The sequence below is a fragment of the Gasterosteus aculeatus genome, chromosome 1 (genome assembly GCF_964276395.1).
Source record: "Gasterosteus aculeatus chromosome 1, fGasAcu3.hap1.1, whole genome shotgun sequence".
Taxonomy (NCBI): domain Eukaryota; kingdom Metazoa; phylum Chordata; class Actinopteri; order Perciformes; family Gasterosteidae; genus Gasterosteus; species Gasterosteus aculeatus.
The window spans coordinates 4,507,442-4,524,345 of NC_135688.1; the positions used below are offsets into that span (position 1 = coordinate 4,507,442).

The 16,904-nt window shown below is 47.6% G+C and overlaps 1 protein-coding gene across 15 annotated transcripts in view; it reads left to right on the forward strand.

Moving 5' to 3' along the window:
• Positions 1-16,904, forward strand: part of kirrel3b (kirre like nephrin family adhesion molecule 3b) — a 129,318-nt gene that overhangs the window by 60,481 nt on the left and 51,933 nt on the right. The window lies entirely within an intron of this gene.

The window sequence follows — 16,904 nt, forward strand, 5'->3', positions numbered from 1 at the left end:
GGGGCTGCAGTGTAAACTTGCTGCCAGGCTTAACCTGAAAACGCATCTCCATGGAGGGAGGCGGTGCCTTCGGTAGTGTGGTTGTTGCCTTCCCTCATCCCTCCAAGTATCTCCAGCATCTCACACCAACAGAAACAAGACGACACACACACACACACACAATTATGGATCGCCAAAAATTATTTGGCAGAAAATGTAAAAAATTCAGACTGGACGGCCTCCAAAGACTAAAGTAAATTCAATATCAGACTTAACACCACCTCCGCCCTCCATCCTCCACACACACACACACACACACACACACTCCCTCTTTTAATGGATCAGCCCTCGCGCCAGTTGGTCAACGACGGTCAATAAAGCCAATACCTTTCAAGGAGAGTGTTTAACATTTCTGTAAGTAACACTTTTCCAGACTAGAGCGCTGTACTCATGACTTGGTTTCACTTTAATTTGCCCGTAGAGCATCTCTTGTGATGCAGCCCTAAAAAACACAATGTCAGCCTGCACGGAGCAATGAGAGGATGGTGTCGCGCTTGCAAAGAAGGGGGTGGTAGATTTTTGAGGCTGGAGGAGGAACAAAAAAAAGCCTCTATTATAACGTCTTAACTGGCTCAGAGGAGGAAGCCATGTGAGATGTTTAACGACATTTAGCTCTAGCATAGAACTGGGAATATATCCAATTACGGGGTTAATCGTGCAGGAGGCCCGTGGACCGCTTGAAAAGGCGTTGGCGAATGCTGCAGGTGACGGCGGTCGCAGAAAAGCACGAATACTCTGTCGCGTGCTGTATCAAACCCTGAGTGTTAGTTTCACTATCGTACATTCCCACACTGCTCAAAACCAAACATGTGGAGCTCACGCCCCCCCCCCCCCCCCCCCTACGGCCGATGCAGCTGTTTGCTTTAATAACTTGCATTAGAGTAAGCACATCCCTGCAGGGTGGTGCTCTAAGATGACGTGCAACGCTTCCATCTCCCCAGGTCACGGCACCCGATCCCTCACACTCGCCAGCCCAAACTTGGACGTGGAGGACAATCTAGGGCAGCGCATGCTCACGCTCGATCTCATCACACTTGTGTAAATTCCCTTCAGCGTTGTAAAGTTCCGTCCTTGGCCGGCTCGGGCCGCGAGGTGGGTGTGCAGTAGAAGATTCCGCGTGGAGTGTGCGCGTCTGCTGTGGATCTCTGCAGCACATCTGAGAGGCCTGTGTGCCTAAGGATTGTGGGGGGGGGGGGGGGGGGCTCTGTTTGGGGCGGCTGCTGTTGACTAAATTTGATCTGTTGCTACATTAGATATGTATGAAGTAAGAGATCTGATCAACTGGAAACTTAAACGTTGTCTTTAGTTGTCGCTGCATATCCGTGTTTATGTTCTAAGCCTGCTGTATACTGACTCGTTAAAAAGGGCTTCAGCGCCTTTCAGCCGGATGCATTTCAGCTCCCTGTGTCCTCAGTGGCAACACACATGTGGATTTTCGGATAGATCTGTGGATTCGTGGCCGCAGGGTTACAAACACTACCTTGGTTTATTGACAAAAGAACAGATGCAGGGAGTCGAATGAAGATGTGTGGTATAGATTATTATTTTAAAACACACACACACACACACACCACTTCTTTCTTGCCTTTCACTTCATCCGCTCGGGCTTTTTGAGGGCCTCACTAGAGGAATGCACGGTGACGGTCCCACATAGAACAGTTGTCACGCTGTAAACTACATCCTGTCTAATTGAGGCGCGCAGCTCAATACCGTCCTCCTGCCAAACGCGGCCGGGATGTGCCGGATTGAGGCGTCAGCGGGGACCCGTGGGTGTGGGCGTTTGGCTGGCTGCGAGACGAGGGATCCTGGCTGTGATGGAGCGCTCCGTGGCGAGGTCTGTCATCCTGTTGTGCTCCAGGTAATAGCTGACATTTCTTCATTTGTGCACCTAATTGCTGATTTACACTGCCTCTAATGACATGTGAAGTCAGATCCAGACTCCGCAATGGGCGAGGGAATCTAGCCAGAAGTGTCCAAACGGCTCAGTCTCCTTCCGTGTCTCTCCTCCTTCCTCTCCACCTCTCTTGTCTCTTCCGCTCCTCCGTAGCCGGCTGACATCTCCTTTGCATCCTTTATTTATGCGCTCTTTCATCAGTATGGCGTCCTCCTGGCAAACTCCCAAGTCAAATTGTCACTTAAGATCAGAGATGAGTTTATCTCTCTCTCACTCACTTTCGCGCCCCCTCAACCTCGCCTCCCTCTTCCTCTTTTTTTTTATATCCATTTTTTTTGGCTGCCTTCACATCTTCCCAATCCCTTCATGGGGTGACTTGCGCAGTCCCTGCATGCAGCGGCAAACAAACGGTTTAGGGATCAGTTGACTGGAAAGAATGGAAAGCAGGCTGGCGGAAAGCGAGTCAATGGCTCGGCTTAAACTGACACGAGGCGGAATCACATTTTACACCGCTTTCCCTCCGCATTTAGTGAGGATTATAAATTTCGAGAGACGGCACACAATATGTTTTGTTTATGATTCGGAATGCAGAGCAATACGAATGAAAATGTTCCATGTGAAATGTGTCCCAATCAGTAAGACAATAAAGTTACAACATGAATGCCTGGTACATTCTGTCTCCATTTTGATGTGGTTATGGGGTGGAGACAAAGAGATGGAGGGAGGGATCAATCACGCGTTGCAGCATAAGGCCCGAGTCATTTCCTGGAAGTGAACACGCACTCGGGTGTGATGTATGGGATCTCCTCTCCGGCAATCTAAGTGTCCTTTATTATTTCATTCAAAATCCCTCGTCCTTGTGTCGTGCAACTAAACACATTAAGCGGAAATGACTGATGGTCCCCGGGAGTTTAAGGGAAGCCGGTGGAGGAAACATATTGTATCCTCCACCCTGATGGGTGTGGGGAGCGAAGAATTCCTATTAATTACAGTGAAAGCAATATGCCCTCCGCATTACGAGCGCCGCCGCGCTCGCACGCGTGCGCGGGGTGAGAATGTGACGGCTCAAGTGTCCCGCTGTGGCGTGCGGGCGTCGCACTAAACGGAGCTGACTTTAATGGCCGCCATAATGAAACGCCCGAGCCCTAATTAAGCCCTCTCCGCATTGTTGGGGACGCGCTAGATTCGGTGTGTCTCTCTCTCTCACTCTGAGCTCCCCAAAGGAATGTCTCGTCCCTCTTCCTCCACTTCACGCCGCCTCGACATCCCGGCGCTTCCTCTAATGGTTAAATTATGTCTGGAATGTGTGATTGCCTGTGCCGCCGTATGCTGCGCATAGCAGCAGCAGGTCGGATTTGTTTGTTCCATCAGGGTCCCTCTTTTTAAGGTGCTCTCAGAGCATTTCGAACAGCAGTGAACAACTATTCGCTAAAGGTGAAAGGAGTCCTGCAGCAGCGGGACCTCAGACCAACACACTCTCACGGCGCTCTTGCTGTAGTTTGCACAAGCGTCTTTGGAGAAGGTTTGCATTGATTTCATTAAAGGTCTGGAAAACTGTGTTGTAAAAACAGCAGGCTGAGGTATTTGTTTGGCGAGGTTAGTAAGTCGGGACACGTCCGCCCGTGACTCGTGTTTTCAACCTTTCGCCAAGGTTTCCCAAACACAACAACATCATGACTGTGAGAAGCGTGTAGGATGAGCCGACGTCCTCGGTGTTCTTTCGCAATGTGACACATCGTGGTGGCATTCAGACAAAGTGACTCTTTGAAATATTAAAGGTTTTGGACGTGCGCGTGCCAAGCAGTGATTGATGGTCCAAACAGACATGGCTACATCCTCTTTTTATCTTTCTCACAGACGGACACAAGGAACCAATCGTTCTCCACAAACTCCATCTGCATCCACAGTCTTATGGTGTAATTAATTGCGAGAGTGTTTCGCTGTTTTACGCTCCAATCTGTATTGCTGTTGTTCCCATTTAATTGCCAGCCATGACCTTCAGCTGTGTTTAAGTACAAAGTAAATATTTGCTAAAAAGCAGTCGGCATGTCTCGACAGCGGCGCGTCCGTTCCTCCAGCCTCCGTTTCTAGGGGCTGGCTTTAATCATGCTCCTCTGCTGGCTGTCACAAGTAAATAATGAGTAGACTCATAATGTCTTTGATTTGCAAGGCCTTAGCCGGGTCACAGCTCAATTGGCACAGAGAGGGAGGAAATGTGCGTATTTGCCGAGGGCTCATTAGGAGCCTTGCAGCGTGAAGCCAGGGTCACGGGATGAAATGCACTCGCTCTCTCTCTCTCTCTTTTTTTTTTATTTTATTGAAAACCCCTTGATCCTCGAGATCACGAAAAAATGTGCTCAACCGTGATGGCGAGAGAAGGAGAACGCTTTCTCCAGATGACAAATGACGGGCTTTGGGCTCAGAGTGTGAATAGAGCCATGCAGAGGGGAGGACATAATCCGCACCTATGTGACTCCAAAGCCCGCCGATGAAAAGTCGCCGTCATGTCACACCCGCTTTTGATGCATGCTGCCCACGGTCAGGGCATTTGGCAGATATACTGTGGGCAAGGAGGCCATTTAATCAACATTTCCAAAGTGTCCCACACGGATGAAAAATGCATATATATCATTTCTGTCTCTGGGAGCCAACTGCGAGGGTGAAGACGAGCAGCCATTAGCTGAGCAGGGCCTCGGTTGCTGTCCTTGTTTTGCGCTGGATAACATTTGCCCCCTTTCTCTTCGCATATGTTGTTACTGTTCACATATTTCATGTTAGAGATGGAATCATATCCCCTATTAAGTCTGAGAGATTCCTTTCAACAGCACCCGTGGCTGCGGCGTCCTGTCTGCATGCCCCACGCTAATCTGATTCACATGAGCACTCGACTCGTATTACTTCTCAAACTTAGTTTCCGCCTACCCTGGTGCAACACAAACAACTCCCAAATATGTGTGTGTGTGTGTGTACAAATGGAGCATGATTTATTGGATTAATACTGATGAATGAATACATTCAAAACAGGCGTAATTGTGGAAACATTTGATGCATCGTTAGGTGCATCAATCCAACAGTGGCACACCGTGCTGTGTTTTCTCTTTCATTTGTCCCGATGCTGCTAAACTTTGCGTTGTTACTCGTTTTCAATGGAGTGAAACCCAGTTGTGGTGGACTTGTATTAATAATGCCATTTTCAATAATCGTACAACGCGTCCTCTCACAACTCATCAGCTTCTCCCTCCACACTTCTGGCATCACGCGTCCCTCTCATCTGTCTTCCTGCCCGTCCTCTGGACGGCGATTTCATTACCTCGAAGATACGGCAATAATTATTCATAAAAATATGCACCTGCAAATTAATGGAGGGCATTATGCATGCTGCTCCATCCTTATGATGTATTTGGAGGTATTTTTAACTCTGGGTAACACCGGCACACGGGTCAGGACCTGCAACCTATTATTCATATTCAGCACTATTTCAGCCAAGGTTAAATGCGGGTATGAAAGTACAAAGTGGTAATAATGGTGTCACTACAAGGGATGTATGTTAATGCACACTGCTCATTTCTGTCAGAATCCCCACTTAAATACAGCACTCAAGAATTTTCCTATCAGGCTCAGCACTTGTGTTTCTAAATGATTTTTTTCTTATTCGCCGGGTCTTTGGCAGCAGTAATTTTCACTTCAGTAGCAAATTGTCCTCTGCTGAAGACTAAACACTAAACATAAAATGTATTTGGACAACTTTAATCATATGCATGTGATAAGCCATTAATGAGTAGCAGAGAGCGGGAGTCTGGTCCTTGAGCCTCGAGTCACACATCCATCGCACACACAGAGACTACAGACTTGGCTTGGGATGATTCCACTTCCACTTGAGATTATGTAACAATCGTCTGCATTATTCACGCGCTGGTACCGGTGTATGCTAAGTTACAGTCCTGTGCAATTATTCATGCTGATTGGGAGTCACGGCTCGGCTCTTCTTCCATCCACGCCTGAGGGCTACTGACACAAACCAACGCGCGTCTACACAATCCAACGTTGATCATCCCAAAGAGCATCACGTCACATCGCCAGGCCATCTCCCTCCAACTCACGGCAGCAAACCCGCTAACTCACCTCCAAATGCCACGGCCCATCCATAACTCTTCTGGGAACAGCAGGTGGGGGGGGTGGGCATTTTCATGTGTTGGCGTTTTCCGGCCGATAATTCCCGCCCTCCAAAAATGCCACATGTCTCGTTGTGTGTTTTTTTTCTTCTTCTGATTCTTCTAGAAATGCATGCTGGCTCTGGTACGAAGTCTGCTACTAGGCTATATTTGGAAAGATAGCGATGGCATGCATCGAGTTGAAGCCTCAGGTGGGTGTAAGTTAGATATTGCCACAAAAAATAATGCCATGCAACAGGAGGGGAAGTCCCACTGTGAAGACTAGCTTTCTAAAAGGGCAGACTGTCAGTACGGGGCAGCCGCTCTAATCTCCGCTGACCTGACCTTCAATAGCCCAACATTATCTCCATTAGTGTCTACCAAAGCAGCACTCCATTTATGTACGGGCACATCCATATTTATATGCCTGTATGTTTGTGTGTGTGTGTGTGTGTGTGTGTGTGTGTGTACCGATGCCTGTGTGTGTGTGTGTTGTGAAAGGCTGGCAGGTCTTTTATGTGGCACTCTGCCCAGCAGTGGGACAAAGGCTCTGACAACCAAGGCAATGGCAGCCAAAGGTAATAGCGAAGGGGCGACTTTGTGAGTGCCGGGGTCACGAGGCGGTTCAGCGACCAGGCGAAAAGCAAGCGCCAAAGAGTCTATAAGTGCCCAGGAAAAACTGCAGAGGACCGCGACTGCTTCTTGTTGAGAGGCCCCTTAATTGGTTTAGAAGCCATGTCATCACCACTCTGAGTAATTTAAGATGTGCCTCCACAAGCCAGTACCCACGCTCACTAAGTGGTGATGAACCAGCCTGGATCGTAAACACGTTTGAATGGGAGATCGTGTGATATAATAGCTGGTCTCTGGCAAGGACTTTGCAGTGGAAGGTACAGTTTTCGTGGCTGCTTTGCATTCTGTCTGCGGCGGCCATTGTGCCCAACCAGCTCTCAGCGAGACAAAAGCGCTCCATTATAGTTCTTAGCTCTAAAACCTGCAGTGTCCAAGCTTCTTGAGTACTCTTTCCTTTATGAAGCCAAAATGGGAGTAGATGAATTGGAAGTGACATGAGTTATTTTGTCTCATGTTAATGAGACACCGAGGGGAACAATTCAGTCGGTGCTGAACACTTCGTTTACGCCTCACCGAGTAAAAAGTGTGTAAAAAAGAAGAGGCCAACCTTTAGGGGAGTGAGGGTGCAAAATGAACTATTGCAATGCTTGACGCAAAGTTCTAAAATGAATATGAATAAAAAGGTGGAGATGACGTCGGTTGGGAGTCTGCAGGTAGGAGCACGTGTAGGGGTTCAAAGATCTTTCACTACCGGGAGCTGGATTATGGCCTCCGGCATTGCCGTCGGCAAAAGAAAGTTCAAGAGGTGGGGGGAGGGGAGGGGGAAGGGGGGAGCGCGGTAGTCCCCGCAGAACGAAGGCTTTCTTCGGGCTTCGCAGTCTAGTACCCGGGATGCTGAGTTGGATGTGGGCATACGCCCCGGGGGGATGCTACCTGCACCGAGAGACGCTAACCGGCGATGAGAGGTACCTGAGCTGCAGCGTCAAACCGCTCCTCTGATCCAATGGAGGTATTTGTATGGCTTTTGGCGCTCGCTCGCTCGCCGGTGCCCAATGGAGAAGCGCTCCTCGCAGTCAGTGCCCCGGCCCGAACAGTCCCGCTGGGCGCCATCGCCACCAGTCGAGTCATTTAAGAACTCGCTGCCTTTGAAAATGTTTTGGATTCATGTCATAAAATGTGTTTTTTTGGGGGGGTTTTGTTGCTGAGGAAATTTTAAAGCTCCTGCTGAATGCAGAACATTTCCTGAAAATGTGACTGACTAAGGCGGAGGGTCCCACACTTCATCTCATGTTTGATAAACAACTTTTGGTATAAATGGATCTGTTTAGAATACTACGTGATTCCAAAGAGAAAATGATCAAAGTAAAGAGGAGCGTTTTCAATTACTTTTTAGGCTTTTTGCCCACAGAGTTTCTGGCAAAGCGTTTTCCATCATTACCCCTCCATTTATATTTCTGCCTTTAAGTCCCCTAAATCCTGGGACTACTGCATCTCACACAGCTGTGCACTTTTATGGCATTTGCTAATGTACTGTAAATGACATAAAATATGATAAGCTTAGTTTTCTGCCAGCTCCTGCTTTATATCATTTTTTACACCATTATGAATTCCCATTTATTTATCCGAAGGCAGGTGTGATTTTATGTCCTCGCCGTGGCTGTAAAGTGCTACTTTGAAATGCAAATGAAGCGTTGATTGAGAGAATTGTGTATTAGCTGGTAGTGTGAAAGCAAGTGCAAGGGGAGATGTTTTGTGGCCCCATTTGGGGCTTGGTGATATATTACCGAAGAAGCACGCCGACTTGCAGAGGACGCGCAGACTATCATCCATTCCCTGTCCTCACCGTGAGCAGCACCTCTTATAGCCAAAGTTGCGGCTTTCCATCACTTTTTACCCCATTGAAGACATCGCCTACAGCTTTCTGAAAAAAATAATATATTTTTTTTATCCATTTAAGGGTAGATTTCAAAGAAAGGCTTTGAGAGTCCAAATGAAATTACAGGATGGAGTGTCTGCTTATTGCCTTATATGCACTTAAAGGTAGAGTGTATGCTTGAAAGGTAATGGCTTCCTGCCGTCCAGCCTCATGGTGGCTCCCTCACTGAAATGGATCTTCACTCTTGTCTTGACAGTCCTCTTAGTGAAGGTGTGGCATAATGTTGTTCCCACTCGGGCCTCTTATCTGGTGTCGGTGGATTCCTGCACACCTTGATGAAGCTTCCCTGTCCTCCCTCGTCCTGTAACGGCATCCCACGCCGTCTGACAGCCACGGTAGCCAGCAGGAGTCTGCGTCTCATCTCTCCCTCTCTGGCTACACACACACACACACATACACCCACAAACGCACAAACCTACGCGTGGCATACTCCTTTTTTTTTGTTGCTAAAAAGCTTTTTTTCCCCCCCCGTCAATGTAGCAGAAAGGGCTCGCAGCGATGTACGTGCATTTGGTTAAATCCTAAATGTATCACACTCGATCTGCTTCATGCGTGGAGCTTCTGACGCCTTGCAACCTGCGAACCGGACGGCTTGAATAGTCTCTACTGGAACAGTGGAGGAGAATCAACTTGGCACAAGCACGGAGGTCTTGAGGGCAAACATTTTTAAAGGGGGGGGGGTTGTTATTGGGACTGCTGAGCTTGAACTATCTCAGCTGTTGAATGTTGTCTGATGGTTTCCCGACGCGTGCATTGTGTTTGTGATAAAAGCGTTCCGCTAAACACGATGTAAAGAGCGTGGCAGCACAACGAAGAAATGCCGTTCCTCTATCTGCTTTTGCTCAGACATCCCGGGAATTAACATTGAGGCTAGATCAATGCAACATTAATAAAATAAAAATAAGCGATCAGACCACTTAAACTATTATCCACACGCACACACACAGTCGGGATAAAAGAAAATGAAGTCATTTCTATTACGACATGGCATTGTAATTACGGCGCACTTGACAAAAGGGACGGCTTATTGAAACCTTCCCGAGCGTTCACGTCGAAGCGGCGGCGGCCCGTAATGGCGGCGGCTCAGCGGCCGACGTCGTGATTTAACCTGGCACTTTGGCACCGGCGAGCCGCTGCTCCGAATCAAGGCTAAGTGGCGGATTCATCAGTGCCCTGTCGAGATAAAACACTCGCCCGGCGGTGACACGGAGATGAGGCCCTGATTGGGACAAATCCGTCTCCCTCTGGTGTCAGCTCTCAGTCACCGGGTGCGAGCGCATGCAGAGGGAAAGACAAATGTTTAGATTAGGGGTCTCCTTCGGTGTCGTGGCAGCCAGAGAGGAAGAATGAGAAGAGGCGGCCTCCGAGGGAAGCAAATAGTTGATGATGGGAAGATGAATGCATTCCTTCTTCCTCAAGACCGTTTTTATCTCCGCTGGTCGATTGTTCGAATGCACGGCGTGATGAATGCCATCTTTCAGAAAAGGAGCCGTGACGCTGGCGGTGTCGGTTATCCTTTAAAGGAGCGGAAGGATACGGCTGCAATGCGGTCGCATCAGTGTTTCCGAGCCAACGTTTGTGAAAATATCCTGTTTAGTTACCAATTAGCGCTGTGATTTGTAACCATTAACACATTGCTTATCCCCTCATCCTGGCCGCTGTTGTTGTAATCATGGAATTTGATTGTGAGCGAAGCCACACACGTTTGTGTTGATTTATTTCATCACAGATAATTATAAGACCATTAATCAGTGGAAGTGGATAATTATAAATCCATCCAAGCTGAAGAAATGTGAGCATTAGCCGCTGCGTCTCTTGAGGGATGGTAGGGGCAGGGCTCCTATTCCTCGCTCCGTATTATTCTTTCTCTAATCCGTCGAAGCCAACAGGAAATGGGAAATATGTTGAATTTTCAGAGAGGATTTCTCGTGGAGGGAAAGGGACGTGACCATGTTTTCTACTTCTATCTGCCTCCCATCCATCTATATTTGTCTGTCACTTTACATTGTGGGTTTATTCTTAAGTAACGCATTTATTAACAATACAATATACATTAAACACATTTTTCTGAAGATGAGTTATTGCTCCAAATCTGAAAAAATAAATCCTACTTGCGACTTCTTTGCTTCTTTGACCCATTAAAACCTTCTTCATAAGAGACCATTCCTCCCATTCAGAAATGTGCTTTTGGCTTCATTTTCCGGGCGCTTTGATCAATCTCCTGATTGAATCTCAGTCAAAGAGAAACCGCTCCAAGTCATGAAAGTCAAGGCACACTTTTATCTTGTCAGCCCTACAAAATATGAGTTATGGCTGGACAAAAGGCAGCTTAATGTGACTCTCTGTGACCGTGACGTATGATGCAATGGAAAAATGGGACTCTCTCTCTCTCTCTCAAAATATATAAACAAAATACCCCACAGACAAAGGCTTTCTCCACAGCGCATCCATCACATCAGCCACCTCCGTGTGCTCCGAACGCTCATCACTTCTAAATGGCCGTGATCAATCCCAATGGAGGCTCCGTCTGAGAACCTTCCTACACAAACATTTCTCCTTTTCAAATGGTTGCGTTTCAAATGATACACCCCAGTAAGCACTCAAGTGTTCAAGCGTCAGCAAAGGACACAATGGCGGTGCTGGCCTTGAGCTGTGGGGAAAATAAAAATAAAAAAACACCCAATTCTGACAAACAAACAATCCGGTGACGGACAGGCGGGGAGGCGATGAGGTGGTCAGTGTGGGGAAAAGAAAGGTGGTAACGACGGAGGAGGGAGACAGACGGTGTCCCTCCTTCTCAATCAATCGCCGTCTGAAGACCCCCACCTCCTTCCCTTCTCCTCCACTCATTTGCATCTCTTTTATGTCCCCGCTTCGCATTATTTAAATGTGTGCGGCAAGAAAGAAAAGCAGTCCGGTTTGCAGAGCGAGTCGCTTCATTTCCCCACACTTTTTTTATTTTTTTAATCAATACCATCCAGCGGAGGAGGGTTACGTGGCGTTCAGTCACATTTATGCTAACTAGGATATTTGAACCGTTCTCTTTGAACTGTAGTTCCCTTGGAAACCAGCCCACAGGAGTCGCTGCTTTATAACAGTAATTACAATCAGCGGTCGGACCGGGTCTTGCGTTTCCAGAACAAAGCTCACATACATCATGTAAGTGGACTACTCCGTGGGTTTGATTTCACACCACTTTGACGTCTCGCAGGCCGACAACCTTGAAGTCCAGTATGTGCCATCAGAGAGCCGTCTGTATTCACCCGCTGGTTAAAACGGTTCATTCCGTCATGATTTCACGATGTCTTGAGATTTAATGAACCTATTTGTTGCCCTTGATATTTCCGTTCCCGATGTCCGTGGCGCCTCACCTCTTTTCCTGCTCTACAGCGGATGAAAAAGTGAGCGCCCGCAAGGCCTTTGCCGCTGTTGCCATTTGGGATTTTTAGAAATCCTCATCAGAGACCGTTTGTCTTCATTATGTCTCGCGCTTCACCAACGCACAGCGTGTGAGAGAGGGGGGGCAGGAACACGACGTGTTCGGGCAGCACTGATGTTTATCTTCCCTGCATTCCCACAGACAAATCTCACTTATAACGGCAGACGTCTCGCAGCACAGACAGGCCGGCCGCATCATCGGTCCACATTCCACCGTGTTTGCTTGACAAGTGGACAGGCAGGGAAACGGATTGGAGCAATCTGAAGAGGAAGACAGATTGATAGTAATACATGCCTCCTCTAATGGGCTCCATGGAGCTTCATGAAATATTCATCATTGGTAACTATTGTTGTAACATTTGCCTGCTGCATCGGAGGGATTACGCTTTCATCATTACGAAGTAGCCCGTGTAACAAAAGCCTATGGCTGCTCAGAGAAATAGGGCGTCCAAACTCTGGGGAAAGCCGATTGGGACGTTTCAGTAGCCAGAAGCTGGCGGGGGAAAAAAAGGGAAAACCGCCGTTATTACAGTGAAAACATGTCACCCAGAGCAGAGTTTAAACACTACGCATGGCTTACCTATGCAGGCGTGTCATTCCGTTCCTTCGCTCTCCCAATCATGAATGGCCCTATTGCTTCCGAATTGATATCATTGGAGTGAATAGATTGATATGAAACATATTGATTAAGGTGTGATGTTCACCGGCCATGACTCTTTTCCAGCTGTATTTCTTTTGAGACATTTGCAGTAATGGTGATTTATAATCTCTGAAAATTAGACTGGCTAATGCTTCTTCTCCCTCCTTGCTGGCAACAGCTTGTGTCTTCGGGTTGTCTGTCCTCCTGTATGCACTTGTTAATGTAATATCTCAGAACCCCCCCGCCCCGAGGGAATTACTTCACATGTGGCACCTCATGGATGAAGTGAAAAGTTCAGAGGTAAAGGTCACTGTGATGTCACGTCGCTCACTCTCGTCAAGCCCCGAGCGGCGGTACAAGACGCCTGGAGCGAACATCACCTGGACTCGTGCCCTCACCCTTCAAGCTTGTGGCCACAACTCAATAATTATGCCAATAATGAGCTTTTCTAATAGGAAATGAAATTATAAAGGGGTGATACTTCAGACTGACCTGGATGTAACCTGCAGGCTCCATAAGAAGGCAATACATCTGTCAAAATCCTATTTTGGCAATTTCCCAGAATGTCAAACTGATTCTCACATGGATGGCAGTTCTATAACCACAGGCAAGACATATAAGTCTTTTGTGTGTGTTTTTAATTGATTGATGAATCTCACAGCAGCATGCTTCAGTGACGGTGTCAAATTAATGATCATGCTGCAGATAATTAAAGTGCACAAATCATGGTCAGTGCTTAGAGTCTAAGCACTAGCCACAAGCCCTCACCTGCAGCGTGCATCCATTCCTCTAAGGCTGTCTGGTGACCGTCACTGCGTCGCAGGAGCAGCAGTTCGGTGGACAGACGGACAGCGAGTGCATTGAACGTGCACACCGCAGTTGAAATGGGGTTATCCATATTGCAGGAGATTTGTGTTTTTATTGACCTACAGTCACGAACAGACATTCCTCTAGTTTTTTTTACAAGAGTTGAGTAATAATTTACTCCTCGGAGTGCTTGGGAAATGCACTTTTCTAGTTTCTTTGGAGTATTTTTCTAGTGGTTAAAAAAATAAAGAACTAGCAAGGGATGACAGGCCAAGCGGTGACGGTTTCCTCATTTGACTCGGCGGTAATTTTATTATATATACCTTAAAGAATAGCGTGATTTGGTCTGTGAAATCACAGCATTATCAAAAATAAAGCACCTGCATATTTAAAACAAACGCCTAAGTCTTACCTCAATACCTCCAACATCTTTAAAGGAAACACAAATCTACCACCTGTGATGGAAAGAGAGCGTGCTCATTGACTACCGAGCTGTAATGCACAATGACCAACTCGCCCCCCCCACCCCGCCCGTATTCTGGAGCCATTCTGTGCGTCTAAATTGCTGGTATAAAACACGCAAGCCAGAGGGGTAATAGTTTTTGATAACGATCCTGGTCTGAGCTTTGGTGCTGTGTGGCCACATGCCGCACATACAGCGTGCTGATTAGTTCCCCGGAGTGGCCGGGATGTGTGTCCGTAACGGTAATTTCGAGGCCTGATTGGCACCGAGCTGGTGAAATTGGGGGCAGTTAGCTCTGAGGGGAAAATAGTGCTGGAGTGTGTGGAAATGCGGCAGCCGGCCAACAGTAAACAAATTATCTGAAGTGAAACGACAACATCGGGCGATTCAAAGCGCCGGCTCACATTACGGAACAACGGGGGAAGTTCCTGTCGAATGTCTGCGGCTTCACCTTAGACCGGCGTACATGAGTCAAAACACACTGGCCTTAATTGTTTGTTAAAAGTTTGCTTTTACATTGTCGAAAATCTTTGATGTGTCTTTAAGGAAAAGTGTCTTTTAGATAACGGCCGGATACGCTGCATGACGAGATTTCAGCAAAAAGCAGAACGTTGGATTTAGAAGAAATCCAAATAGCCGGAGTGGAACATTTCTCTGATGCTTGCTGCTAATCTTCCCAGACGACACATTCCCCCACTTTGTCATCCCGAGAAACTTTGTGTACGCGGACGTTTACAGAGCATCACCCCCCTGAAGTCACGGCGCATTCGGTTCACAGCAATTCACAGCATTTCTCCGTTGTTTCTCATCTTAGTTTATTTATTTTCACTTTTTATTTTTTTAACAAGCTCCATTAGGATGCTTGATAAACCGTTTATTAGCGGGGATCTCCAGCTCCGCGGGCACCTGACGTGCAATTACCCTCCTCCGCTTGTGTTACAGGTGAGCGGGTTTAAAGTGAGGGGGTTAATTCTTAATTGGGCACTTTTGTTTTGGGAATAGTTTTCATGAATAAGCGAGGGCGCGGGGGCCGTTGTCACGCCGCTGCATGTCGCGCCAGCCACAGAATAAAGAAGAGATAGATTAGGGATGGGCAACGCTTTTTTTTTTTTTTTTCCTTCTTTTTGCCAACGCTGTGATGCCCAGTGAAGGATAAATGTGCCAGATGTGACAGCGATTTATTCGCTGCAGAGGGGATGGATGAACGATCGGAGGCGCCTTGATGTGAGCGCCAGCCTTCTCAAACACATCAGCTCATTTCTTTACTGCTGCGTCCCCACGAAGACTCAGCCAGGCTTTAAATGGAATGAAGGAGGTCACTTTTTTTAACTGCTCAAGTGTCAAGCACAACCTGGTGTCAGTCAAGTCTTTGATTCTTTCCATCATTGCTGTTTCAATGGCCTTCCAGGACTTTGAACGGCGCCAGTACGACGTTTCAGCACAATTTGCTGAGACAAAACACAACACAGCGATACGAGCAAGTCCCGATCCGAGACACTCAAGGTCTTATGCAGGTTCACAAAGCGTGTTCCTAACTCACTCGTTGGAACCCTCGTGCTGCACGTTGCAACCCGAGAGGATTTGATTCAATTCCCATTTTGGAACCAATTATGACACGTGTTAAATCGTATGACATCATCGGGCCTTTAAGCCACGCAGCTCACACGCGCTCATTTGTGTTTGAGCGGTGCCATTGGTTTGGGTTCCGTTCACTCCTATTTCTAAGGAGGCGGCTTGAGGAATCCGATATTTGTTTACAAAATGGGAGACATAATTAGCACAAACTCCTACTGCAGGAAAGTATTAAACGACTAGAAATGTTCAAGCTGATGCTGTGGCGCCCCCCCCCCCCCCCCCCTCTCCCTCCTCCCTCCGGACAGGCTGCTTACAGCAGCATCACACAAAAGATCTCCACTAATTCCTTCCTTGATACCGCATGAGGCGCGCGGCCCAGAGAAGCGGGGGGGGGGGGGGGGGCAGCGGCGAGGACGGCGGGCGCGTCGCGGGAAGCGCGCAGGCACGTGGGCTGCCAGCTGAGACGCCCCCCCCCGCAACCCCTCCCCCCTCCGATGTTTAAATCAATTCCAGCACGGCCTAAACGGTCTGATAGTATCGGCCGAGGCTTGAGCAGATGCAAGATTCCCCCGGCGTTGACATTGTCTTCCCTGGGAACGCGGCGGAACGGAGATCCGTCGAGCGGCCGTCTGCGACGCCGACCCGCTCTCGGTGGCGGAGTGCAGTGGAGATAAGCTCCTCACGTGGGGGCCCGAACAAAGCTGTCTGGGTTTGAAGGGCAGAACGTATGGCGAGATGAAGCGTCACCTGCGGCAGAAGTGCACACTTTAGAAGACGAGAAGGGATGAAAAGCTCATCATGTGCTTTGAGATTCACCCTTTTATTTACTTAACGTTACAGGTGTTTGTTAAAAGGAGGTGGCTTGTGTGAATTGATGTATTCAAATATCTATCAGAGGGAATTCAGCTGGAATAAAAAATGACTTGGAGGGATTCTACAACTAAATTAAAATCAGTTTATTGTATGACAACAATCTTTTCTCTGGTGCGGTTTGAAAATCGTACAACAAAGCTAATCAATTTTCGTTGTCGGCGAAAGTAATTTCCTTTGAATATGAAACGAGGACTCACAAAGAACGGCAGAAGACGACTGCGATACAAATGTGATACAAAGATGCTGCAAGACGAAAACGCGCCTTCACAGGCGCCGCGGTCTTTGCTCTGATATTATTGTAATTCACATCAGCTTTTTATTTGCATATGATTAACTTCAAAAAAAACGTGTGTGCGTGAAAGCCCCGTCTCAGCATGGCGGGTTTACATGCACCCGCCGTGTGTGTGTGTGTGTGTGCTGCCTTTTGCTTGTGCTGCCACTCATTTCAATGAGAAATGAAGAAGCCAGAAATTCTGATAAAACTTAAGAGGTATAAAAATAATAAATTGCTGCAA